At 44.8% G+C, this 26,359-nt stretch overlaps 1 protein-coding gene and 1 long non-coding RNA gene across 3 annotated transcripts in view; both read right to left on the reverse strand.

Moving 5' to 3' along the window:
- The window catches only part of PRKCB (protein kinase C beta), a 297,800-nt gene that overhangs the window by 256,108 nt on the left and 15,333 nt on the right, over positions 1-26,359 (reverse strand). The gene's annotated exons all lie outside the window — the stretch shown is intronic.
- Positions 711-25,525, reverse strand: LOC116657598. Its single transcript, XR_004312763.1, has 4 exons — positions 25,513-25,525; positions 19,856-19,861; positions 14,467-14,474; positions 711-1,553 (listed from the first exon to the last, which is right to left on the reverse strand). It is a non-coding gene; the product is annotated as an uncharacterized LOC116657598 (long non-coding RNA).

A 26,359-nucleotide genomic window follows, 5' to 3' on the forward strand; every position in this document is an offset into this window, starting at 1 on the left:
GTTAACTCAAAGATTGCTCTGGAGAGTCTAGAACCAGCAATGAAATGCTCCAGCATAAAGTGACACACATCACTTCGGATTACAACTCATTGGCCAGAACCACTCATATATATGGCCCTGCTCACCCACTAGGGAACCAGAAAGTGCAGTCCTACCATTTGGCTTTGGTCCACAAAGCCAAAACCCAGAAATATTTAGTGAAGAGCATGAGTAATTATGAAAGATGGTAGCTAAATAAATGGACGGACAGATGAACTAACAGTAAGAGTTAACATGCACACAGCTTTGCTTTGAGACAGGCAATACGGGAAGCACCTTACACATACTGACTTACACAGCCCTTGAAATAATACTATGAGGTGGGCTCTATTATTATTTTCAGCATCAATCTCATTTTATAGCTGAGGAGGCTGAGGCAAAGAAAGGTTAATAAACCTTAACCAAGATCACACTGTCAGGGAGTGGCAGGGTTGGGATCCCAACCTAGGCAGCATTACTCCAAAGTCTACTATGCTCTTAATCATTTCACTAGGTTGAATGTGGACAGAGGATGGAAGGATGTGTGGATGAGTGGATTGGAGATCGATGGATGGACAGGGGATGGATGGATGGATGAAAGGATGGATGGGTGGGTGGATGGATAATGGGTGGATGGATAGATGAGTGGGTGGGTAGGAGGATGGATAGGTGGATGGATGAAAAGATGGATGGATGCATGATGGATGGATGGATGACTGGGTGGGTAGGTAGGAGGATGAATGGATGGATGACCAGCCATGTTGACTGGCAATAATAACATTAACCAGGAAAATAAAAGAGATTGAGTCATGCCACCAGCAGAAGAGGACTCACACACCTGCAGGGCTCACATTCATCTCACCAGTCTTGGTCATTCAGCTATGTCAACACTTACATTCTCAACAGCTCCAGCAGTGGAAAAGCAGTCACAAGGTTCCAAGCAGAAAGCCAGAGGCCCATGTAGACACACTGTATGCTTGCCAGTGAAACCCTTCCAGCCATCCTGTAACCGCAAGCCTGCCACCCCATCCCCACACAGAAGTGCCTTCTAGACAAAGACAGTCGAGTCCAGGTCAACCCAAGACGGCTCAGACAGGCTGTGGTGGAGAAAAAGGAGACGTGACTAGGGTGGTGGGGGGGGGGGGGGGGGACAAACTGGTGGTTCTGGCAAAAACCAGTGGTGCCTGAGTCAGAAACAGTGGGTTTTGAGGATTTCCCCTTCTCTGGCACCAGCACAGGCTCAAAATGGAAAAAAGCTACCAAGCAGCACTGTGCTTGCTAACAAGCTTCAGCTTCCTGGGTAAAGAGAATACAGAAAGGCAGCAAGGAAGAGAGCCTTGAACATTCCACACCAAAAGAGCGGGCACTTCTCCAGTCCATGAGGACCCATCATCTCCCAGAGGAGGGCTGGTCTGCCAGCTCACGCAGCCACCAGGCCCACCCAAAGAGACCTTCCTTCTCTTTCCACTGCTTTCCACTGCCCAGCCCAAGTGTCTCACCACCCCAACAGCTTCAAGGCCACTCAGATTCGGCACCTGTCCCAGGAGGCAGGCCGAGTCAAGAGAGAGGATCAATTTATCACTGAGGTCGCAACAGCTCACCGAGGAGAAAGGACTTGCCTGAAGTTCCCCTCTCATTAGGCCTTGCCATAACCAGCCTGGGAAAATGGGTAAGGGGACCTGATGCCCCAAAGGAAAAGGGGGAAAGCAGAGAAAAGCAAGCTGGATTCTCGCAGCTAGCTGTAGGGCCCAGGTGCGCGCAGGTGCACGCAGGAGAAAAACCAGAGCTGGGAAGACGCCTGGAACCCCACTGGGGAGAAGACGGCCAAAGCCACATGACTGCTAACCACGGGCTCCAGCACCCCCAGCCAGAGCATCACTCCAAGCGGCTGCCTGCCAGTCACTCAGAAAGCCAACGTGATGCTTTGGGATTTGGAGGTTAGTTCCAGAATCATCTTTAGGAAAGGAATGGAAGAATGTTCATGGGGTTGATCTGCTTTGAAAAGGAAAATGTAAACATACGACAAACGTAAGTTCCTGGGTCTGCATGTATGATGGGAGGGTGGGGAAGTCCACCAAACTGCTGATAAGATTTACTTCCTTTGAGAAGGCCTTAGCCACTGGGGACAGAAACAGGGCCACAACCACGGTACGGGGGCCAGAGTCAAGTTAAGGTTCAAATCCTAATTCTGTTAACTTGTAGTAAGTAACCTACACTCTCTGAGCCTCTGTTTGTTTCCTCATCTACAACTATTGCCAGTACAATAGCCACTAACCATATGTGGCTCCTGAGTACTTGAAATGTGGTTAGTTTGTAAGTGTATAAAATATATACCAAAAATTGAAGGCATAGTATGAAAAAAGGTTAAATACTTCATGAACCATTTTATACTGATTTCATGTTGATATAATAAGATTTAGGATATAATGAGTTCAAGAAAGCATGAATCAAAATTCACTTCACTAGACAAAGGCTTGATCTCCAGAATATATAAGCAGCTCATACGACTTAATGAGAAACAACCAAACAACCCAAACCAAAAATGCGCAAAAGACCTAAACAAGCAATTCTCCAAGGAAGACATACAAATGATCAAAAGGCATATGAAAATATGCTCCATATCACTAATTATCAGAGAAATGCAAATCAAAACTACAATGAGGTATCACCTCACACCAGTCAGAATGGCCATCATTCAAAAATCCACAAATGACAAATGCTGGAGAGGCTGTGGAGAAAGGGGAACCCTCCCTGCATGCCAATGTTCATAGCAGCACTATTTACAATAGCCAAGACATGGAGACACCCTAATTGTCCATCAACAGATGACTGGATAAAGAAGATGTGGTATATTTATACAATGGAACACTATTCAGCCATAAAAAACAACAACGTAACACCATTTGCAGCAACATGGGTGCTCCTGGAGAGTGTCATTCTAAGTGAAGTAAGCCAGAAAGAAAAAGAAAAATACCATGTGAGATCGTTCATATGTGGAATCTAAAAAAAACACAAAAACAAACAAATAAAGCATAAATACAAAACAGAAATAGACTCATAGACAGAATACAAACTTGTGGTTGCCAAGGGGGTGGAGGGTGGGAAGGGATAGATGGGATTTCAAAATTGTAGAATAGATAAACAAGATTATACTGTATATATAGCACAGGGAAATATACACAAGATCTTACGGTAGCTCACAGAGAAAAAAATGTGACAATGAATATATATTATGTTCATGTATAACTGAGAAATTTTGCTTAGAATTGTGTGTGGAATTCGACACAACACTGTAAAATGATTATAAATCAATAAAAAATGTTATATTGTTGTTCAAAACAAAAATTCACTTCACTGGTTTCTTTGGATTTTTTAACGTGGTTACTAAGAAAATTTTAAATTCCACATGGGGCTCATGCTTTGTTTATGTTTATGGTTCATGTTCTATTTCTATTGGACAGCACGATCTACAAAACATTAGGAGGTTGATATGAAGTTCAAAGAAGATGTCGTAAGTAAAGAGTACGAGGTGTCCAGTTTTGTGTTCACTTCCCTCCCCCACCTGTATCAGATCCCACAAGGCCTTTCAACTCCCAAATCTTCCAAAGTCTCCCCAAGTATATCAGGTCTCTCTCATCACCTCTCACCTGGATGTCTGCTGTTGTCTCCCAACTCATCTTTTGCTTCCACCCCAGCCGCCCAACAGTCGATTCTCCACTCAACAGTCGATGGGAGATGTCTCAAATCCAAATCTGATCCTTTCCCCTCCTACTTAATACCCTCCACTGGCCTCTCACAGCACTCAGCACAGAAGCTTATGCTGGCCCAGAGGCCCTACGGAATGTGGCCCCTGCCCACCTCCACACCTGCTTCTCCGTCCCACACCCACTGTAACCCGGCCTCATGATCATGCCAAGCTGGTTTCCCTCCCCCATCCCCATGGCCCTGATATCACTCATCCCAAGGGCCCAGAATGGTATTTTCCCCCATTCTGCATGGCTGGCTCTTCATCTTGTGGTTCTCAAGTCACATGTCACTTGCTTAGGAAAGCCTCCCCTACTGAAAGAAGCCACTCATTCTGTTGCCTTCTCCTGACTCAACCTCTTCATGCCATTTATTGTTACTGAAGGCAAGTTTGTGTGCCCGATGCACAGTGAGGCCAAACAAATTGAAATGTTGGAGTTTGGAGCAGAGAAAGGTTTACTGCAGGGCTGAGCACAGAGGACAGGGTGGCTCACGCCCAAGAAAACCCTGAGCCCCTCCAAAGGGTCTCAGCAAAGCATATTTAAAGCCAGGTAAGGGAGGAGGGTGGTCACAGGGTACATGATCAGCTTGGCACAGTTCTCTGATTGGGCAATGTCGAGGTAGCAGGCGGTCAACACTATCAACCCTGAGGCGCCAGAAGGTCTGCAAGCTACCTGCTCTGCATCTTCAAGTAGTTAATTTCTTCCCTTTGGTGGTGGTTTTTAGTATCTGAAAAACTCAGGAAATATACATGAGATACTATGATCTGGGTACTTCAGAGAGGAGCTACAGCAGAGGATATGGGGTAGGGGTCTGTCCCAGGAAGGCCCGACAGGGTCCTGCTGGGTTACACATTATCACAAACTGAACAACTGAACTCATCCAATTTTTTCAATTTGCTTACTTGGATATCATCTGTCTTCCTGCTGGAATATCAGCTTCACGAGGGCAGGGGTCTGTCTTAGCCACTCTATTTCCACCACCTCGACTGGTGACTGGAACATGGCTGGTGCCCAATAAATGCCCAGTGAGCAAATGAATGTGTCAGCTTGGAGCTGTGGAGGAACGAGAAGCCAGATCCCCAGCCCGGTCGGCCCAGAGACTCTTCCACTCCAATAATCCCATGTCCCAACAAATGGAAAGCAGGGTCTCCAAGAGACATTCACACAACACACATCCAGGTTCACAGCAGCGTAATTCACAACAGCCAAAAGGTGGAAGCAACTGAAGCTCGTGGATAGATGAACTGCTGAGCAAGATGTAGCGGATATGTAAATGGAGCATCATTCAGCCTCAAACAGGAGGGAAATGCTGACACACGGTACTGCATGGATGAATCTCGAGGGCATCGTGCGAAGTGAAATGAACCAGCCGCCAAAAGACAGCTACCAGAAGTTTCCATCATGTGAGGTATGTAGAGTAGTGAAAATCAGAGAAACAGAAAGCAAAATGTTGGGTTACCAGGGGCTAGGGGAGGGGTTAATGAAGAGTTGTTTACAATGGGTACAGAGTTTCAGATTTGCAAGATGAAAAAGCCCCAGAGACCTGCGGCACAGTAGCACGAATAGGCTGAATACAAGTGTGCTAGGCACGTTTTAAATTGCTAAGGTGGTAAATTTTATATGTTTTTTAACCATGATTTTAATTTTTTAAAAAAACAGTAAAACTTCCACCTGTCTCAGGAAACCAAAGGGAAAGCTGTAACTAAGTCAGCTAAAAGGAGAGAGAAAAAATGAGAATTGGGGAAGGAGCCAGAAGAGAAGTTAACATAGGGCCCCGTTAATTGTTCTGTTCACTTCTTTCTTATTTTTTTAATTTTTTTGAGGGGGGGTAATTCGGTTTATTTTTGTTTATTTTTAACGGAGGTATTGGGGATTGAACCCAGGACCTTGTGCATGCTAAGCATGCGCTCTACCACTGAGCTATGCCCTCCCCTTCTCTGTTCACTTCTGACTTTCACCTTGGGAAGATGGGCACAGAGACCTGTGGGTCCGGGACCCCATGAACATCAGGGGGAGTTGAGAGGAGAGGCAAACACTCTCAGTGGCATCAGTATTAAAGACTTCTTGAAGTCAAAATTTGACACAACATTGTAAAATGATTACAAATCAATAAAAAAATGTTAAAAAAAATTAAAAAAGACTTCTTGAAGTCTGCTCTGAGGACCTAACTAGGGATGCAGGCACGGGATGTGCTTATAATAGGAAACACCCTCAGTGACCATCCTCGGGGCACCCATTAAGGAAAGGATGGTCGAGCCGCCACGCAAGGGAGACGCGGAGTCATACGAAAAAAACAATGAAATCTGACTTGACAAATGGGCCGCCTCATATGTCATCATGACCTCATTTGTGTGTGAGAGAGACAGAGACGGAGACAGAGAAGGATAGACACTAAGGTATTAACGTTTGGAGGAGGGGTGAGAGTATTTGCTTTCTGTGTATTTTGTCATGTTCTGTAATGAATATGTATATTTCAGCAGTGAGAAAGCATTACTTCAAAGAAGAAAATACGGCAGGAAAAATGTTTACAAGAAAACACTAGGGATCTCAAAGAAAACCCTAGTACCCTAAGAGGCAAATTATAGCAGAGAAAGAACCCCCAGCAAGGAGCAGAAAACACAAAACTTCAGTTATGTAATTCAGAAAGGCCCACAGAGGCTGCCAGACACCCACAGAGACCCAAACAGACCTTTTGGAACTCAAACCAGGACAGAGAAAACACACAAAAAAAGTAACAAGACCCATCCAGAGATGAAAGATTAATGATGCAGAATCACAGGGACAAAAGCGAATGTAAGAAAGAGGAGGCAGGAAACAGCGTTCAGGCTTCTTCACGCCAGTGGGGGCTGTGGGGGGGATGGGAGGGTTGGTTCTCAGTGCGCACGTCCCACACCCCCTTCTAGGGAGCCCCTATAATTAAGCTAATACCAAGAGGAAGGAGCCCTTCTATTTAGCTGTCATCTGCTTTAAGCACAAGAGGAAAGGGAGGCAGCCCCTCTCGCTGAGCGGAAAAGACCCAGAAGCCTGCCAGCTGACCTAGCTCCACAGTGATCGCTGAACTGGGTGAGGATACACACAACAAGGTCTAGTAGTGTGGCTCTCAGAGCTTAGGACTAATAGTAATAATAATAATAACAACAACAACAACAACAATAATAATAAACACTTTTAGAGCATGTCTTACATGCCAGGCATTGTTCTAAATTATATATTATATATATTTTATATATTAATATTTATATTAATATTATCATATTAAATATTATATATCTTCAACGACTCTATGAGATAGTTACTACTACTATCCCCACTTTACAGATGAGAAAATTGAGGCACAGAGAAGTTAAGTAACTTGCCCAAGGTCATAGAGTTAACTAATGGCAGAGCCAAGATTCAAACCCAAGAGGCTGTGGTTCCAGGGTCTATACTCTGAGCCACACACTGTCCTCCCCTAGAAATCCAAAAGACCACAAACAAGTGTTTTTCTCAGACTACTCTGACATCTGTTTGTAGGAAATTCATCTCAAGCAGAAATATACAGAAAACCTCAGGGTCGAGGATCATCACACCTCATCACAGGCTATGAAAACAGCCCCCGCTGATTCGAGAACACCACTTTCCCACCTCCACCTCCCCTCCTCCTTCATACCATGGCCCTCGGTAGTCTCTGCTTCCTAAGTGCCCACAAAACATGAAAACCAGTTCTCAGCAGGGGCCACCCTGCACTCCATCACTGTATGACACTGTCTTTTTTTTTTTTTTTAATTGAAGTATAGTCAGTTACAACGTGTCAACTTCTGGTGTCCAGCTTAAGAACACACCCTCTGCAAGCACAATGACAAGTCAGACCCTGCTCTCCATTCCCCGGCCGCACTACCTGCGGAAAGCTAGCCAACCTCTCTACGCCTCCATTCCCCGTTTGCAAAATAGGGATAAGGGTATGAAAGTCAATACTCATTACTCAGAGATTCCGTATCTGCAAATTTGCCCACCTGCTAAAATTTACTTATAACCCCCAAATCAATACTCAGGGTACTTTCATGATCATTCTCGAACACATGCAGAGCGATGAAAGATTTGAGTCACCCGAGCACACGTTCCTGGCTGAGGCTGAACAAGGCTGTGCTCTGCCTTCTTGTTTCAGTTTTCATGTCATAAACAAGTATTCGTTTTGCGGGAAATTACTACCACGTTTTTTGCATTTTTGTACTTTTTGTTGGAAACTTTTCTGTTTAAAATGGCCCCCAAGGATGCGTTCCTATGGGCAAGAAGGCTGTTATGTGTCTCTCGAAGCAAATTCGTGTGTTAAGTGAGTTTCATTCAGTTGTAGTGCTGTTGGCCATGAGTTCCATGTTTATGAATCAACAATGGATTAAATCAAGTGACTTCAAACAGAAACGCATCAAAACAAGGTTATATATTGATCAGCTGACAAAAATGTCACGGCCAGAGGCTCCCAGGAACCCGATCCTGTATTTCTCTTAGGAGCCATGGTTCAGTATTCATTAATTCAGTGTTGGCAGCCACTTTATAGACCATACCTACCGCACATAAAGAAAGCGGACTGCACTTCATAGTATTGTCAGTCTTAAAAAGCTGGTGTCACTAAGGTACTTGGAATAGCACTTAGACAATCCTAAGGGCTATGTAGGCTTTTTTCTTTATCATTTATGTACAGAGTCTTAGCTTGAAGACTAGGGTGAAATAAAAGAGAACTTGACTTGATTTGAATGGGACAGTGGACTGGGCCAGACAAGTACTTAGAAAGGGCTTTGACGGCATGGCGCACCACTGGTGATGAACTCAAGAGTCAACAGCGGTTTTAGGTTGAGGAAAGAAGCCTCCATGGAACATGTACGGGCTTCACTCCCCTAAGATCCACTCCCCTTGGCTTTCCTCCATGGCTTCCCTTGGGTGTTACACGGGGTCTCAAAGGGCGCAGCAATTCCAGGATGGTCCTGAGACGCAAGGTCGGCCAATCAGAAGCTCACTCCCTGGATTTTGCATCTTGAACAAAGTGATTCATCCTGCCTATGGCGTCTTGGAGGAATGAACCATCAGGTCCTGCTGCCTAGATCCCCAGAACACCTCTGGTTCCAGGACTTCGCAAAGCCCAAGTCTTCATCTTTTCCTTCACATCTCTGACATCTCTCAGGTCGCACTAATAAATTCATTTCTGGGTAAGTTAATCGGTCACGTTAGGTTATTCACAACCAAGGATGCTACCCAAGACAGGAATCTCCAAGGGGTAGCCTTTCTTCCATCCACCCTTCCTTTTGACTTAGACCTCAAAATAAAGGAAATTCCAGCACAAACCACTTTCCCCAACTGAAAACTTGTTCTGAGTGGTGGAATTTTGAAAGCAGAAAGCAGAGCAAACACACCTCTGACACACCCAGATGCTCTTCAATGAGTTCAGTTTTCTGGGCCCAGATGAATTTCATACCAGGGTCCCAAGAGATGTCACAAAGGAGATCACCAAACCACTGCCTAGGACCCCAAAAGAATCCTGGAGAACAACAACAACAACAAAAAACCACTAAGAGGTACACCAGTGTCATTCCATTTGTCACAAAGGAAAAGACACAGTGGATTCTGCAGACAAACGAGCCAGCGTAAGGAGAGTGAGACGTATCAAACTAACCTCATTTCCTTTGCGTGTGTGTTGTTTTATTTTGTTTTTGTATTTTGGACAGTTGCTAATCTGGTAGGAGGGAAGTGTGATATGGAATACATCTCTGGACTTCAGCAAAGCTTTCCTCAGTGTCGCTCATGACAGTCTTTTGGGAAAGTGAGAAAAAGGTGCTCTTGGTCTTCTCAGACATTCTGGTGGCTTCGTGACTAAGCTTCTAAGTCAAATGAGACTCTAATACAATTTGCCCTTTGTCATAAGTAAAATGACACACAATTTTTTCATCTCTAGCTTCCCCAGTCAATGTGGGAGGGAGCAGCGTGGAGAGGCGCCACCTGTCTTGGTCACCACTGTATCCCCTCCAGCTGGCACTGTGCCTGCCACACAGATCTCCAAAAACTACTGCACGCGTGCACGCAGGAATGAATGAATCAGTCAATAAATGTATGCCAAGCTGGTGAGAGACCTCTACAAGAGCAGCAAGCGTAAATGCCTACAGGGTCAGGTCAGGCAGGAAAAATGCAGCGAACAGAGAGACAGGAGGGGTCATATCCATCCAAAGGAGTCAGTCGCTGCCAGATGGAGCCCTGGTACCTGACGGGATGCAGGACCTGGGCTGCCAGTTACCACCGTCTTTCAATAGGTGCCTAAGTATGGATATTTTCTTAGGAAATCCTATTTTTAAATATAGGTCACTAAGCTTTTTTCATGTGTTGTCTGTTTTTAGTTGAAGCTATCAGAGAGAGGGAACTTTCCTCCTCTACCTCTCCTGAGTTCTTGTGGCTGGACGAAGAATGAAACTGACATAAGACAGACTAACAGGAGAAAAAGAAACACATTTTGATTCGTGCACAGGGAGCTCTCAGGGAAATGGGACCTAAGAAGTGGCCAAAGCAGGCAGCTTTTCTACTTTTTAGACAGAGAAACAATAAATCTGTGAGGAATGAACAGAACAAAGAAACTGAGGTTCTGGGTGCTCGATTAGTGAAGAATATAAACAGAGTTTGGGTTGGGGTGGCAAATTAAAGAAATAACAAGGTTTGTTGACAGAAGTTCTCAGCCCTGAATTCCCTACCTCTGGGAATGGTAGGGAGGGTACCTTTCACACAAGAGATTGATTTCCTGCCTTCAGGGAGACAGAAGGAGGGTCAGAGCATCCTTCTTGGGTTGGTCGTTTCTTAAGTAACTTTAATTCAAAACAATCAATATGTCATTGAGGCACATTTGGGAGCAGCCTGCCCGGGGCCCCAACAAAGCAAAACAGATGCAGGGCTGCTGATGGGCTTTGCCAAAGCGGGGCCCTGGCTGCTGGTCCTCAGTCCTGTCTCTCTATTTTTATGATAAGACTTGAAGAAAGGATCAAGTGAGTCAGGAGACAGAAGTAGGATGTTAAACATATGTAAACGGAATGGATTTGACACGAGCAAATAGGAAGTCCAGAAACCCAATTTCCAAGTCCACGAATGCAACTTGGATTTAGAGGGTTTTAGATTAAGCACTTATGAATCACTTAAGGATTTCATTAGACAAAAAGCTAGTGAGTCAGCAGTATGAGATGGCTGCCAAAAATTAATGATTTTAGACTCGCTGAAGTATATTACCTACATCCGTGATTGCAAATTGGTGGCCCGCCTTATTGTTTGGCCTGCGAGTTGTTTTTTGGTTTTAAAAAAAAGTAAATAAATTACCAATCCTCCAAAATTAGAAGATTGCTTAGAAATATTCTGATTTCCTGTCTCTCTTGCAAAAAAGGAAGCATCTGGCAACGTTAGGCCTTTGTTCCCACACTGGCAACCACTGGCGTGAGCTAAGCAACCACTCCTTTGAGATGGGGCATGCACTGCCTCTGTTTGCCATAGTCCCCACCCCTCCCTATGGTCTCCCCATCAGCAGGACTATCAGTTGCCAATGCTCAACACACTTGGACTATTATTTTCCCTCTGGTACACTTGAAAGAAAATAAACATTCTTCTGTACCCATATCTCTATAAAAAGTGAAAAAAATAAGGACTGTATTCCAAAAAAAAAAAAAAAGAAAGGTGTATGTTTCCAAAAGTTGCATACTTCTCTGTATAAGTGAAGAAAATTCTTATGGTTTAATATAGTGGTATTTCTTATACCTAGGATGCTTCATTCAATTAAGGTATCTGCCTGGCTCCTGTAGGAACGTGAATTTGTGAACCCCAGTCTGTAACATGAGGTATCATGGTTCACCTCTATCCAGTGATAGGCAGACTCCAGCCAAAGTGTTACACGGGACTTCCACATCCATTACTTATAAAGTACACAGACAAGCTGGACGGCTGAGGCCAGGTTCAAGAACTCTTCGTTCCCGCGTACAATGAAACCCCCCCATATGCTGCCCATTCCTTTTAATGTCTGTATACTCACATGGAAAGACACATTGCTGGTGAAATCAGAAAGCTGCGGAACTGATGTCTTAGCCTAATACTATTTTAGTCAGTCATGAATGTGTGGGTGTAGGTATGTGCTCGTTATAAGCACAGAATCCAAGTTCTCCCATCCAACCTTGAAATTCAGGGATTTTGTGACGTTTCCACCTTCCTGACAGCCAAATATAAGATCAGGAAATGACCAAGTGATTTACAGAGGCAGAAGGCAGGAATCCAGCATAATTAGAGGTAAGTGTGCTGGGAAGAATTTTAAAAATAAGAACTTTGGTGAGGCTAAATGGGACTGTATGTTTGAGAGCCTTGAGAAGCAGGCAGAAAAGTAGCCTTTAAGGAGATATACCGATAACAGCAGCCTTTGGCTGACATCTTTTGGGTCTCTGCTCATCCTCAGAAGACTTCTCTGAAAACTAGAGGGGCGAGATCCCAGCTACAGTGTCTTCCCTATCCACCACACACACACACACACACACACACACACACACACACACACACACATACACACACACACCCCTGAATGGCCCGGGGGTGGGCACCTGTCGCAAGGAGAGGCCATCAGATTATCCCAGAAACTTAGAATTAGACTTAAGAGATGCTATCAGATCCAGCTGGGAAACAGTGTGGATACAGCGAAAGAGCATGGCTGTTCCGGAGTAAACAGAGGCCCAGAAAGACAGAGAAAAAGGAGAATAAGACAGACGTGAAGGAACAAAAGAACCCAGGGCCCAGACAAAGAGAGGCAGAGAGAGCACAGCTGTCGGTGCTCCCGATGGTTTTCCAGTTCTTCCGTCCAGTCGCGCACAAAGCCCGGATCACACAGAAGAACCTCCAGTAACAACAGTAACGGTGGCGGCTGCTCACAGAGATGCTCACCATCTGCTCAGCAGTAAACGCTTTCACGTTCCTGAAAACCCTATGAGTCAGCTAATAGTATGACCCCCCTTTTAACCCCCAACCCCGACTTTTTTGAAGGTGAGGAAACTGAGGCACAGAGAGTTATAAACTAAAGTCCCAAAGGACACCCAGCTAGGAAACGGCAGAACCAGAATCGGAATCCCAACACAGCAGCTCCAGAGGCCTCGCATTTAACCATCGACTCTTCTGCCTTTTGGCCTGAGTTTGCATGAGTGAATTTCCATCACTTGTGACCCAAAAAGCCCTGCCTGAGACCCACAGAGGCCACATGGACTTAGGGAATAAAGCAGCCACCTGGAAGGCGCTGTCACGGGAAGCCCGCCAGCTCTCCCTGCTAAGTTGGCCAGCCGAGGACTACTTCCTGCAATCAGCTGGACCAGGGCCTTGGGCCACAAGCAGAGCTGTGGGATGCCATTCCCCATTCGGGCACTGATGTAGCATCGCCTGGACCAGTCTGTGTCGAGCATCCAGTATGTGCCAGCTATTGTCCTACGAGATGGAAAATTAGCAGAGAACGAGACAGGCCACGGCCCTGCTCCCCTAAAGCTTACTGTCCAGAAGAGGAAGACGGACAAATGATTCTGAACAGTTATAGATGCCATGAAAGGGGAAAAGCGGTGACGTGAGGAGACAGTGTTGAAAGGGATACTCAGGTAGAGTAGAGGGAGGACAGGGGACTGCTGAGCCGTGCTGGAACTGATGAGAAGCAGCTACGACACTAAGGAGGAGTCAGAGAGGCAGGGGGGTGGAAACAAGCTTGGCCAACTCAAGCACCAGAGGAAGTCACGGTAGACAGAGCGCACGTTCATTCCACCCCTTGGTGGGCCAGGCACGTGGAGAGAGAGGCAACCCTGCTTCAGCGCCTTGCCTCCTGAAACTCGGAGGCCAGTGAAGGAGCCAGGGTGTAGGCTGCAGAGAGGGCCAGCTCTTCATTCCTCCCGGTGTCCACATCCTTTGCAGCATGGCTTTGCAACACCTCTCTTCCATTCCCCCACTTCTGGACTACAGGATGTGCTGTGACTGGTTTTTGGCCAGTAGAATGCAGCCTAAGTCTGTGTGCCAATTGGAATCTATTCCCAAGAGTCCCCGCACGCTTGCACTCTTAGAACCGTGGAAGCTTGCTCAACCCGTGAATGAGCCTGGGTCTCCTGCTGGACAAGGAGACCCACAGGGTCCAATCTCCCTACTGCTCCAGTGAACACACATCCCAGTGCTGGACACAGGAGTGAAGCCATCCCAGACCTTCCAGGCCCCAGGAAACCTGCCAGCTGACCACAGACACACGAGCGAGCCCAGCCACGGTCAGCACAACTGCCCAGCTGACCTGTAGACATTTGTGCAGTTTAGGAGCAGTTTCTAACAAAGAAGTAGCTAATTCATACACATAGGGTGATGCTCAGACAGAATAAAGCACAAGGGACCACGAGGACAGTCAGAAACAGCCCATGAGAACCTGCTTTGTGGCTGTGCTTGGCAGCCCTGCCAGGGTCCTGATCAGCCTGCTTCCATGGCTGCACGTGGATGCCCTATAAAGCCACTGCTCTGACCGGCCCCAGGGAACCGAACACCAGGGGCTTCATTCACTGAAACTCCCCAGTAAGCAGTGAACATCAGACACTCCTGGCTTTAAATCCCAGCCCTGCCTCTTCCAAGCTGGGGCAAGTGGCTTAACCTCTCCGGCCTCTGTTTCCTCCCCTGACAACGGAGTAAATACATAAAGCGCATTAGGGAATACCGGTCACACAGCACACGCTGTGTCAGTTTGTAGTTATTACATATAAACAAAAGGGAGGGAAACTTCCCATGTGAGGAACGTATCACTCCCTGCAGTATCTGAAAGAATTTTGGATGGAGTAGAGTCGTGATGTTCAATCATACCAAACTATAGTAAGTGGAAGTTGTCCTCTTCAATCCTTTTTCAATCCCCGTGATTATATCAAAGGAGAAAGTCTCAGTTTGGTGCTTACATGTTCTGAACACCACCCTAATATTTACCAGATTCCCTTTAGAACAAAGAGAGAGAATGTTCCAAACGCTGATCCTTGTCAGCCAACAGTACCTCTCTAGAATTTCATACTATTTTTTTTAATTATATTCATTTTTATAGTTAAGAATTCTTTACGGTGATATTGTTTTTCCATTCATATCGTGATAAAGTTTCCATTAAAATAAATCTGTTGAAATGAAAAAACCATTAAAAAATATTTTTTAAACAGTAAGTTCATGCTGTCTAGCACAGGGAACCATATTCAATAGCTTGTAGTAACCTATGGTGAAAAAGAATATGGAAACAAATATATGTATATTCATGTATGACTGAAGCATTATGCTGTACGCTAGAAATTGACACACTGTAAACTGACTATACTCCAATAAAAATATATATATAAATTAAGCAGCATAACTATAAAAACATTTTAAAGGACAGAGTACACACAGAGCAGACTATTAGGGGATATTGGCATAAGGTAGAGAACATGGATAAAATTTGGAATTCAACCTGATTCAAATTCCAGCTTAGCCAAGTTACTAGCTCTATGACTGTCTTAGTCAGCTTTTGCTACATAAGGCTGCAGGAACAAATAACCCCAAAATGCCAGTGGCTTAAGACATGCAAAATTTAGTTCCTGTTCATGCTACACATCATTGCAATTGTCCGTGCCTCTGTGGCTTTGCTCTTTTATATGCCAGGACACAAGCTGAAGAAACAGCCCTTGCTTGGTCTTGTGGCAGAGGGAAAGAGAGCGATGGCCAAACCAATGGGGCTCATAGCTTCAGCTTAGATGTAGAGTATCTCATGTCTGCTCCATTCCACTGGTCAGTGTGCATCACGTGACTACGTTCCGCGTTCCGCATTCCACATCAACAGGAAAAGGAAAGTTCATCCCTCATACTCCACATCACACAGCAATGGGTGGGAATATATAATCCCCTTACATAGAGAAAGCAGTAATTGATTCAATAATATAACCCACCATAATGACCCTGAGCAAGTCATCTCACTTTTATTTCTCCATTTTTGAGATGAGAATGCCTATTTCAGAGTCAAGCTCAATCAGTATGAGTTCCCTTTCCCCTTCCCATCTTTTGAAATTCACTCAGGGCAGCTCAAACCAAATTTAGAAAGACCTTGGTAGACCAGTTGTATTCAAGCATTTAGTCCAAGATTGATAACCAGCTACCAGTGATCATCCATGTGAGATGAACGTACTCCCCTCCCGAACTGGTCACAGTCCCCTCTACACCACTCCTGTCCACCTTATGAAAATCTTACTGGAAAAACACTTATCATTGCTGGAACTAAAGAGAAAACAGAGAGGAAATGGTTGTTAATGGACATCATAGCATTAGTGCAGTGATTAAGAGCATACATTTTGGAGTTGGAATCGTAGCCCTGCCACTTACTTGCTCCATGTCCTTGAGGAAGTTGAATAACTGAGTCTCAGATTATCCATAAAGTGGGGACAATAAACTACGTTTTATGTTATTATGAAATTTGAGTGAGATAATTCACATGTATGGCTCATTACTGTGCCTGGCCCAAACAAACAGAAACTCGTATTAATGCTGCTAACATGTCACAAAGTACAGACGTTCAAGTATTTCAAATCAACATTTGGCATCCCGTACAGGGAAGTCCTTGCTTAGACCAATTGTGTCTAAGTCTGAGTCCAATTTTTGTTTCCCATTCCGTGATACAGGACAGTGCACTGCTCCCTGGAAATCCTGTAGAAATGCCCTGACCTTGCCTCTATCTGTAAAGGATTTTTAATTCTTTAAGGCCTGAAAAAATAAAAGGTACAAAGTCATTTCTGAGTGTGATAAATGGATGTGGACTATGGACAGTTTCCCCAGCCTTCTGTTCACAGGGCATTTCATCAAAATGCTGCTGTCAGGATACAAGGAGACCCTCAGAAAACAGGACCTCCACCCTCACCCCAAGGAGAGGATCTCCATTTACTATTCTTAGGAGCTGGATCTTCTGTCTTCTGTGAGGTGGACATTTTTAGCAACAAAGCTTGTTCCATCTCCCAGCTGGAGGACTTGTCACCAATTACTTGGAAAAGAGATGAATAATTAAACAGACTTTTCTCTCAAGATACTAAGTGGAAGTGTCTGGGTAATAGTGAAAGGTTAAAGATAATAATCTCCCTGTGGCTCACAGCACAGGTCTATTTCTATTTCTATTTCGACGTCTGCTCAAGCTTTCAAAGTTTTACCAATGACTGCACAAGTAACGACCTTGGGTTAATCACTGATGCTCTCTGAGCCTCAGTTTTCTCACCTTTAAAATGGGAATCATAGACGGCTTGGGAACACTTTGTTAGGTTTCAAGAGCTGCATCGATATAAGGAAGTCTATCATTCCAGATCTCAAAGTGACACAGGACTCAGGATTTGATGAAAATAGACCAGAACAAAGCACAAACACAAACAACTAGTGTGAAACAAGGAATGTCGCTCACCAACCAGTCCTGCAAGGATGGAGTCATTAGTCACTGAAGTCGATGACCAACAGTGACCCTAAGAGGAATTCAGGACGAGAAACTCTGTGCCTGGGAAAAACAGGTTCCTGAGATAGTTAGATGAATTTGAAAGGACCAAGAACCTTGCATCTGCTCATACATACAAAAGCACTAAGATCACTAACTAGAGATCCCTGTTCGTTGTGACTAGCAGTAAACTTTTACTGAGATGTATGCTTGACTGCGTGTATTTTCTAGCCGAAAATCATGTCTATATGCTGGCTTCTCCCCTTCCTCTGCAGAGCAGTTCCCTTGGAGCCGCTGAGGGTCTGTCTCCCAGGCTACAGTTCTCAGTGAGGTCCCTGAATAAAACTTAAACACACGACACTTAAACTGCGCGTTATCTTTCCATCGACACTAGTGAAGGACCGTTATCTAGTAGATTGAGGTAAACTTCCTACAAATCAATAAGAAAATGTAAAAAAAAGGGGGGGGGGTAGGCATTCACAGAAGAAGAAATGCAACTGTCCAATAAATAGATATCAGGATGCTCAACCTCACTAGTATAGCTAGCTCAGTGGTAGAGCGCATGCTTACCATGCACAAGGTCCTGGGTTCAATCCTCAGGACCTCCATTAAATAAATAAATGAATAAACAGACACACACACTGCCAGTGGAAGTGTACACAGATCCAGCCACTGTGGAGAACATCTGGCACTATCTTAGCAAAATCTGAATCATGTAGACCCCCATAGCCATGCCATTCTCCTTCCCAGTAACTGGAGAAACATCTGCATGTGCATGAGATCTGCATATGGAGGCTCACTGTTGCACTGTTTGTAATAGACACCACCCCTAAAAATACACAATCTAAATGTTGCTCAACAGGGGTGTGGCTATAAAAATGGGAGAAAGGACGTGCTGTGGAACTCTAGGGAGTACACTGTTAAAACCCTAACAGCAAAGATTGCTCATCAAGATGCTGTGAAGTAAAGAGGCTAGTTGTGGGATGATGGGTGCTGTATGACACCACTTAGCAACACACACACACGCACACGGACACACACCCGCAACTCTACCATCCAACCTGTACGGATACAAATATGAACAGAGAAAAGATTCTAAACAGAGACACCAATGGTGACCTCTGGGGAAGGGAGGGAGGACCTAGATTGGGATGTCAAAGAAGCCAAAAAGGTCTTTAATACTTTACCTATGATATTTAATTCATCCTAATGAGGTAATACCTATGCATTTCTTACGAATTTAATTTCTCCCTTTGACACAGCAGAACATCCACGGTGGGTCACAAAATCTAGCTGACCCCAGAATCCACAGAAGAGATGCGTTTATGGAGATAAGTCTGGCCAGAATTATTGCCACGTGACTGTGGCTGCCAGCTCCCCAGATGCAGTCTCTACTCTGAGAAACAGGAAGCCACGGCACACCTGGCTTTTTGCTATTCTATTAGCCTAAGATCTACAGGCTTAATCCCTTCCCAGGGGCGATAATTAACATTTGCAGTGCAGGCACTCTACAATCAATAGAGTTTTAACAATTGCTGCTCTTATCTGCTTACACTTAGGTGGGGGAAGAGAAGAGATGCTTTGGTGGAATATGAGCAGAAAGGATAGCATTCAAAAGGACACTAGAGTCTGAGGGCAATTTGGCCAGGTAGGGGTTCTGAACCCAGGAAGAGGGGGATGGAGAGCGAAGACAAAGTTGAAAAGGCAGATTTTTTTTTAGCGTGACGCGCAGAGCCTTTCAAATTCTGGGCTTTATGTCTGCCTTTCCAGAAGCTTCGCTGAGCTCCATGGAGCCTGGCAGGGAACAAAGTGTAGGGTACGACCTATGACAATAGAAAGGAGTGACCGACCAACGCAGAAGCATCAGCTGAAACACAGTGATCAGCCCAGCTTCGTCCACTGTTTCTGGCATTAAGAGACCTCAGAGGCCCTGGCCGTAAGTACCCTCTCTCCACTAAAGGAAGTAAAGGATGGGAAATGGTGAAGGTTCTATCTTAGGTCTCCCAGTTGATCCCAGCAGCCACCCTCAAATAGGTTTCTGCGATAAGAAGTCTCTGTTTTTCTCTGTCCCAGGATTTATCACAATCTATAACGATATTTTCCCCCCTAGTTTATTTGTTCGTTGTCTGCCTTCAACTAGGATGTAAGTTGCATAAGGAGCAAGGACCTCCTCCATCTTGTTCATCACTGCAGCCCCAGTATTTGGCATGCAGTAGGTGCTCAATAAGTACTTTTTTTTTATCATGCAGGTGTAGATACTTCCAGAAATACAAGAGTCTTGAAACATAGTACCTGGGGTTGAGATAGATCTCTGAACAGAGAGAATGATTAAGAAAGAGAACTGGAAATGACTAGTTTGGAAGGCACCACTTCTGTTCCTAAAGTTAAGGGCATAAAATCATAAGATCTGATGAGGATTCTTATCTGTGGCTCTGTGCATTGTTTGAAAGTTAGAAACGTCATGCCAGTGGTTCCACAAAGGAGAAAAAGGAGACCCTTATTACAAACTTCCAAAGCTTGACCTCTGCTTAGCTAAGATTTTATTCCATATCCATAAGTGACAAGGTTGGTACAAAAATAAGAGTAGTTACTTCCTCTTTTATGTTTAAAAAAAAAAAGCAGAGAGAAAAACTTACTGAACTCTGAACTTCCTCTCTCCTAACCACAACTTACTACTGACTTAACTTCGGCAAAATAATTGCCAAATAAATAATAATTAGGTAACTTACTGGGCGCTGACAAAGTTTCTGTCTGAAACTCTGCCTGGAACACTGTCTATTGATTTCAACCTTTTCAAAGAGATCGTCCATGGATCCTGATTGGAAGGGGACAAAACTGACCCAAGGCTGCCAAGAAACTGCTCAGCTCAGCTCAGCTTTGCGGCTGCCTCAGCTCCCGTCACAGGGCAGACATCTTCTATGCCAAAGTGAAACTGAGCCCAAATTGGCAGACGATTCTGAGGCACAAATCCGCAGCCAGATACCCAGGACGGAGCCTGGACATTGGGTGCAGCAGCCTCTATCTAAGCCCAGACCCTGCTGCTTACCAGCTCTGTGACGTTAGAGAAGTGGCTTAACCTCTCTGGGCATCTGTTTTCTCATATGTTAAAGGTTTTTGTTTCTGGTATCGTCAAGCAGACGCCAACTGAACCCAAGCTTCCTGCAGATAACAAGTTTGACTCTGGACAGAAAATTTTTTTAATTTTCTATTTCACCTGAAAACACTGGAGAGTGAGAAAAAGAAGGCAGATTCTGGAAGGTGGAGCTGAAATTTGAAACAAGGGAATAGCCATTTTGCAGCTTGTACCCTGAGAACAGGCCATGGTCAGCACCAAGTGGGAGCTAAAACTCCAAAACAGAACCCTAAGTCTTTCTGCCTTTAGAATCAGAGGACAGAGTTCAGGTCAACCATAGATACTGGAAAGTGAGGATGGAATACAAGAATACAGACAGCCCAGAGAGGAGTAGCCCCAACGTCTGTGTACAGGCAGACCTCGGAGATATTGTGGGTTCAGCTCCAGACCACCGCCATAAAGCAAATATTGCAATAAAGTGAGTCACAAATTTTTTGGTTTCCCCATGCATATCAAAGTTCTGTCTACACTCTACTGTAGTCTGTCAATTGTGCAACAGCATTATGGCTTAAAGAACAATGTATATATCTTAATTAAAAAATACTTTCTTACTAAAAATACCAACACAATTACAATAGTAACATCAGATTACTGACCACAGATCACCATAACAAATATAATAATAATGAAAACATTTGAAATGTGCAAATTACCTAAAGGTGACACAGAGACACAAAGCGAGCAAATGCTGTTGGAAAAATGGTGCCAACAGACTTGCTAAACGCAGGGTTGCTACAAATCTTCAATTTGTTTAAAAAAAAAAAAAAGCAGTATCTGCAAAGTGCAATAAAGTGAAGCACAGTAAAGCAAGGTCTGCCTGTATAAACTCTTTGCAAGTGTCTGGCTGGCTTTTAAACCTTGTATGCATGGGGCAGCCTCAAGGAAGCCTCAAAAATAAAATAAAAAACAGAACGGCCATCAGAGTTGATGTCTAAGAGACAGCTGACTGTCCAACCAAGTTAATAGCGTACTAAGATGAAAACATCCACTTTCTCCAGAGAAACACAACAGAACCCAGTCTCCACAACATGATACTCACAATATCCAGGATACAACCTGAAATTGCTCAACATACAGTAAACCAGGAAAATATGGCCCATCTCAAGAGAAAATATAATCAATCAAGGGGAAAAAAGGAGAAACAATTCCTAGTAGGTTGGGGCGATAATGTGAAACTGTATGAGATAGAACGCATTTGGCTGCAAGTAATTAAAAAAAAACCCCATCTTGAAATGGTTTAAATAGTAAGAGAATTTACTGTGTAACGAGACCAAATCACCACGGATAGGGCTATACTGAGGTTAGTTAATTCAGTGGCTCAGGGACATCGTGAGGGACGCAGTTCCTTTCCATCCTTCCACACTGCCATTCACAGCATGTCAGCCTTGACCCTCACGATCAAAACAGCTGCCACAGTTCCAACATATGACATGAGGTACTTGAAGACAAATCCTTTGTCCTGTGAGATATGCTGTCCCATGAGGATATGCCTTTTGGTACTTACCACACCCTTCTTGGGATCAAGAAGGGAGAGACTGATGACACCTGGACGGTGGCAGAGCAAATAATTAGGAGAATCCTGACTCTTTCCCAACCCTGTTAAGCTTCTGATTAACTCTCCAGCCACCTACCTCCCGACAGCTTGTAAGGGTTCCGCTATTAACAACCAAAGCATCCTATTGGAAACAATCCCCAGAACTGGAAAACTAGGAACATTTGCCCTAAGTAGAAGACAAGCATGAAAAACACACTGAAAATTAAAATTATTAAATTCTGGCAGCCGCATAGTTCTGAGCCTGAGGTTGCCTCAATCGTTTTATTTAAAAGGGAAATTAGCATGCATTAAAAAGATGTCTAAGACATGACAGCATCACACTGAGACATTCTCCTTAACAATCAGAAGAATAAAAGAATTGAAGGGAAAAATATATATCTTACACGTGTTATTTCCATGCGTGTATTTAATGTCACATACAATTAAAATCTCTTGAGTATCACCAGTAATATGCTTTAAGTATTTTGAAAAATACAGCCCTGTATTGATAACTCCCAAAACTTTACCACCATCCCTGACTTCTCATTATTCCCAATTGCCTTTTGGACACCTACACCTGGATATACCATGGGCATCTCAAACTCCACACAGCCAATGCAGATTTCACTATCTTTGCCTCCAAGCTTTCTCCTCTTCTTGAATTTTCTACCGCTCTCAGTGATAAGAACTGACAATATTTATACTACTTTTATTGTTGGATGTGCCAGGAAAACTGCTGCTCTGCCCTACACAAACATTATCATGTTTGATCCTTACAAATCTTTGTAGAAGGCACCACCCTCATCATTTCCCCCTTTGTAAAAGTAAGGAAGCTAAGGATAAGAAACATGCCGGGGGTCACAGGATCTGAATTCAGATCTAATTCTCTTTTTATCTACTTCACAAAGCAAATAGAGACCATCAAGCAAGAATTCCTCAACTGGCCTTAAAGGTATTTGATTTCCCATCCCTCTTCCTTTCTTCTCTCATTTTCATCTGTGCTCTCCCCTCTCATCTCCTGGAAGGATGTCCTCCATGGTCCTTCCTTACTCCAACACTCTCTCGTCGACCTCACCTCGATGAAAAGAACCCTGCTCACTTTGAATCGGGAGATCTTTGTCTCTACGTTCTGAGTTCTCCTGACTTCTTTTCGCCTCTCCAAATCTTCTCTTCCCCAAGCCTAATATTCCCAGTCTTTCAACTACTACCTCTTAGCAATTATCTTTTCTCTCTTGCTTCCCGTCCCCCATCAATGATGCTCTTCTTCACTCTTTCTCTGCTTCTGCTTCTGCTTCCTCGAAACTCAGTTGAGAACTTGAGCTCCTCCATGCAGCCTACCCAATACCCTGGGACTAGAGCTGCTCCCAGAGCACCCCCTCCATCACCATTAGAGCGCGTATCACGTTGTATTATAAATGTTTGATTTATGATTTTTCCTATGAGACTGGAGGCTGCTGAGGGGAGAAACATGCCTTATTTCCCTGTATTCCCCCCACTCCCGCACATGAGGAGGTGGCCGAATATGCCAGCTGGACCACACTGTGCTGTTACTCCTTTTATATCACTCTCCTCTCAGTGGATTTTGGAAAATATACAGGAATGTAAACCACACCTTGACAGGTCACTGTGCTCTGGCCAAAGGCTGCTCAGGGGTCCTGGCAAAACAGCTGAACACACGAGCTTCAGAATCAGATGGTCTGGGCTTATCACTCTCTTCAAATACATCTTGGCTTCAAGAACTGGGGCAACTTATTCAATGTCCCTACGCCTCCATTTCTTCATGGAGGTAAAATGAGGTTTATCTCCTAGGGTGCTGCAGACTTTAAATGAGATTACACGTGAAGCATTCAGCAACATGCTTCAATAAATTAGAACAGCTCTTCGGGGAAGCACTACCATTCCTTGCATGTGTCTGTTGTATGTGAATTCTTCCTTCCAAATGATGCAAGGACTTCGTGGTTGTCAGCCTGTCCTCCCAGCCCAGCAACTCACACACAAAGAAAGCAGCTGATGGTGGTCACGTGACCACCCAAAGACCTCAGACCACTTTCTGAATTCCTTATTCAGGGCTATGGCTAAAAATCTACAGAGGTGCAGACACCTTCCCTGGACAAAAACAATTTTTTGAAAATATTTTCTCCCACTAGAGAATTTCCTGATCCTGTCAAGTTTTACCAGTTTCCCCCATGCCATCCACCGCGAGCAGGCTTCCCTGGCCCTGAGGGATGAGCCAGCTGCATCCCGCCCCCAGAGGCTGCCTGCCTGCTGATCCACTCACTCTGCTCGGGCTCCCCCCGCCCCCTGGCCCTCTCCCACCCCAAGCCCTCCACCTTAGTGGCTGGAACTCAGAATCTGACCCAGGCAGACCTGAATTCAACCCAGGCTCTGCAGTTCTTAGGAAAACTCTTTATCCTCGCAGAGCCTGTTCCCTCACCTAGGAATGGGGGTAATAAGAACAGCAAATCTTGCCGGAGGATGAAGAGTCGAAGGGATGAAGTTTGTGAAATCCCCAGCTCACTGCAAGCCCTCAAATATGAGCTGTCATTGTCGTCACTGTCACCACCACCACCTCTACCTTCCTTTTATACAGTCCTGAACTCAAATCTGTGTTTGAATCCCAACTCTATGTAACTTTGGAAAAATGTCTTACCTCTCTGTGCCTCAGTTTTTCCTACACAAAATGGGAATAAAAGTGGCCACCTGATGGGGATGCTGTGAGAATTAAATGAGTTAAAACACATAAAGCACTCAGTACTTACCCTCAGCCAGGCACAGAGTAAGTACTCAGTAAACGTCAGCTCGAGTCAGCAGCATTTGAAAGCTTTATATGAAGATGTCCAGGAGATGGAAACTTCCCTGGCCTGTCCCCCCAGCTAACAGAGACCCTCCTGGGGACATATATACTCAAGCAGCAACAGGTACAGCCCAGTTTTCATTTTTTGCGTGAACTTGACTTTCTTTCCCATTTGGAGTACCTTGGCCCCCCTGAGGCCCTTAGGCCCCAAATCAGAGAAAAGCAAAAGGGAAACACAATGAGGCCAGCTGTCATTTGAGCCCCCACCTATCAGGGACATCAGAGAATAGACACATACGCTGAATCCCAGCCCTCGGAAGTCCCAGCTGGAGGCTGCCCTCAGCGGAGTGCCTCGGTGGCGATCCAGCCCACCTCCACGCCGGGCAGGCTGCTCCCACATCTTCCAGCAGCTCTGTGCGGCCCCTGAACACCTCCTCCTCCATCCCTCCCTCTGTGCTGATACTGTTCATAAAACACTTCTTTCTCAGCCCACATTATCCCCCAGGATAACCACTTCCTTCTCTCTACAGAGGAGGGACGGCTTCTGACAGTGCTGGGACACTTTGCCCAAGGGACGGGTCAGTCCAGGCAGTCCCATCAAAACCAGTAATTCCATTTTAAAAATCTCTTATCCCATACTTAGCATTCTATTTGGGAAAATAACTTTCATCAGTGACACGTTAAAAGCTCAAAGAGGATCATCAAAATAATCTTTGGATATCATGGTGGCGTTGAGAATAAAACGTCTAATTATAAAGAATTCAAAACAATGTATTTATATCTAAAAATAAATAAAACCTCAATGGTCCATGGGCCTCAAAAGTCAAGTTCATGAACCTCCAGCACCTTGTCTCTACTTTTCACCATGACTTTCAAACTGTGTTGACCATGTCCCACAGTGAGAAACCATTCTACATCTGAGTGAGCTCACACATGCCTGTATATATATATATACGTGAAATAAGTTTTACACAGCAACAGTTATGCTTCCTGAGTGTTAAGCATTCTGATATTTACCATTTTATTTTTTCATGGTGTTCGTGACCTACTAAATTGATTTCACGACCCTCTAATGAGTGATGATCCACAATTTAAAACAACACATTTAAAGGAATTCCAAAAAACTTCCCAGACTGGAGCTGCAATGAGGTGTAAGGGTGAAGGACAAGGCACTGAGGTCACGGAGTCCAGGCTGAGCGTACAGGTGGGACCTCCTGTGACTCAGGACAGCGTGGTAGAAGGGAAGTAGGGGGAGGTACGTAAATCCAGGTCTTCTCCCTGGCAGCCAGATGACCTTGGGCAAGACATTGCCGTGTCCCTAGGCCGACGGGGGTCAAGCTCTCTGTGAGTGGCATTTCAGTGCTGGAAGATGCGGTCTACGAATCCAGACAGCACCTAAATCAGTCCTGGGAAAGGACCAACGACAGAGGTCCGCAGGGTTACTAACAGTCAAGGTGATACAGTTTGGAATGAACCGTATCTCAGAAAGAGAGACTGGAAGCCTGCTGTGGACCCCTAGACCCTCCTCACACCTGCAGGGCCAAGGCGCTCATCCCCCCAGCCGCTGGGGGTGTTGAAGGCCGAGGGCTCACAGCAGCATCCCCCGGGGACTCCTTCCTTGAAGAAGGAAGCTGCCTCCCCAAGGTGATGCCAGCTTCCCAGGAGCAACCTGCAGCCAGTGCCC

The sequence above is a fragment of the Camelus ferus genome, chromosome 18 (assembly GCF_009834535.1).
Source record: "Camelus ferus isolate YT-003-E chromosome 18, BCGSAC_Cfer_1.0, whole genome shotgun sequence".
Taxonomy (NCBI): domain Eukaryota; kingdom Metazoa; phylum Chordata; class Mammalia; order Artiodactyla; family Camelidae; genus Camelus; species Camelus ferus.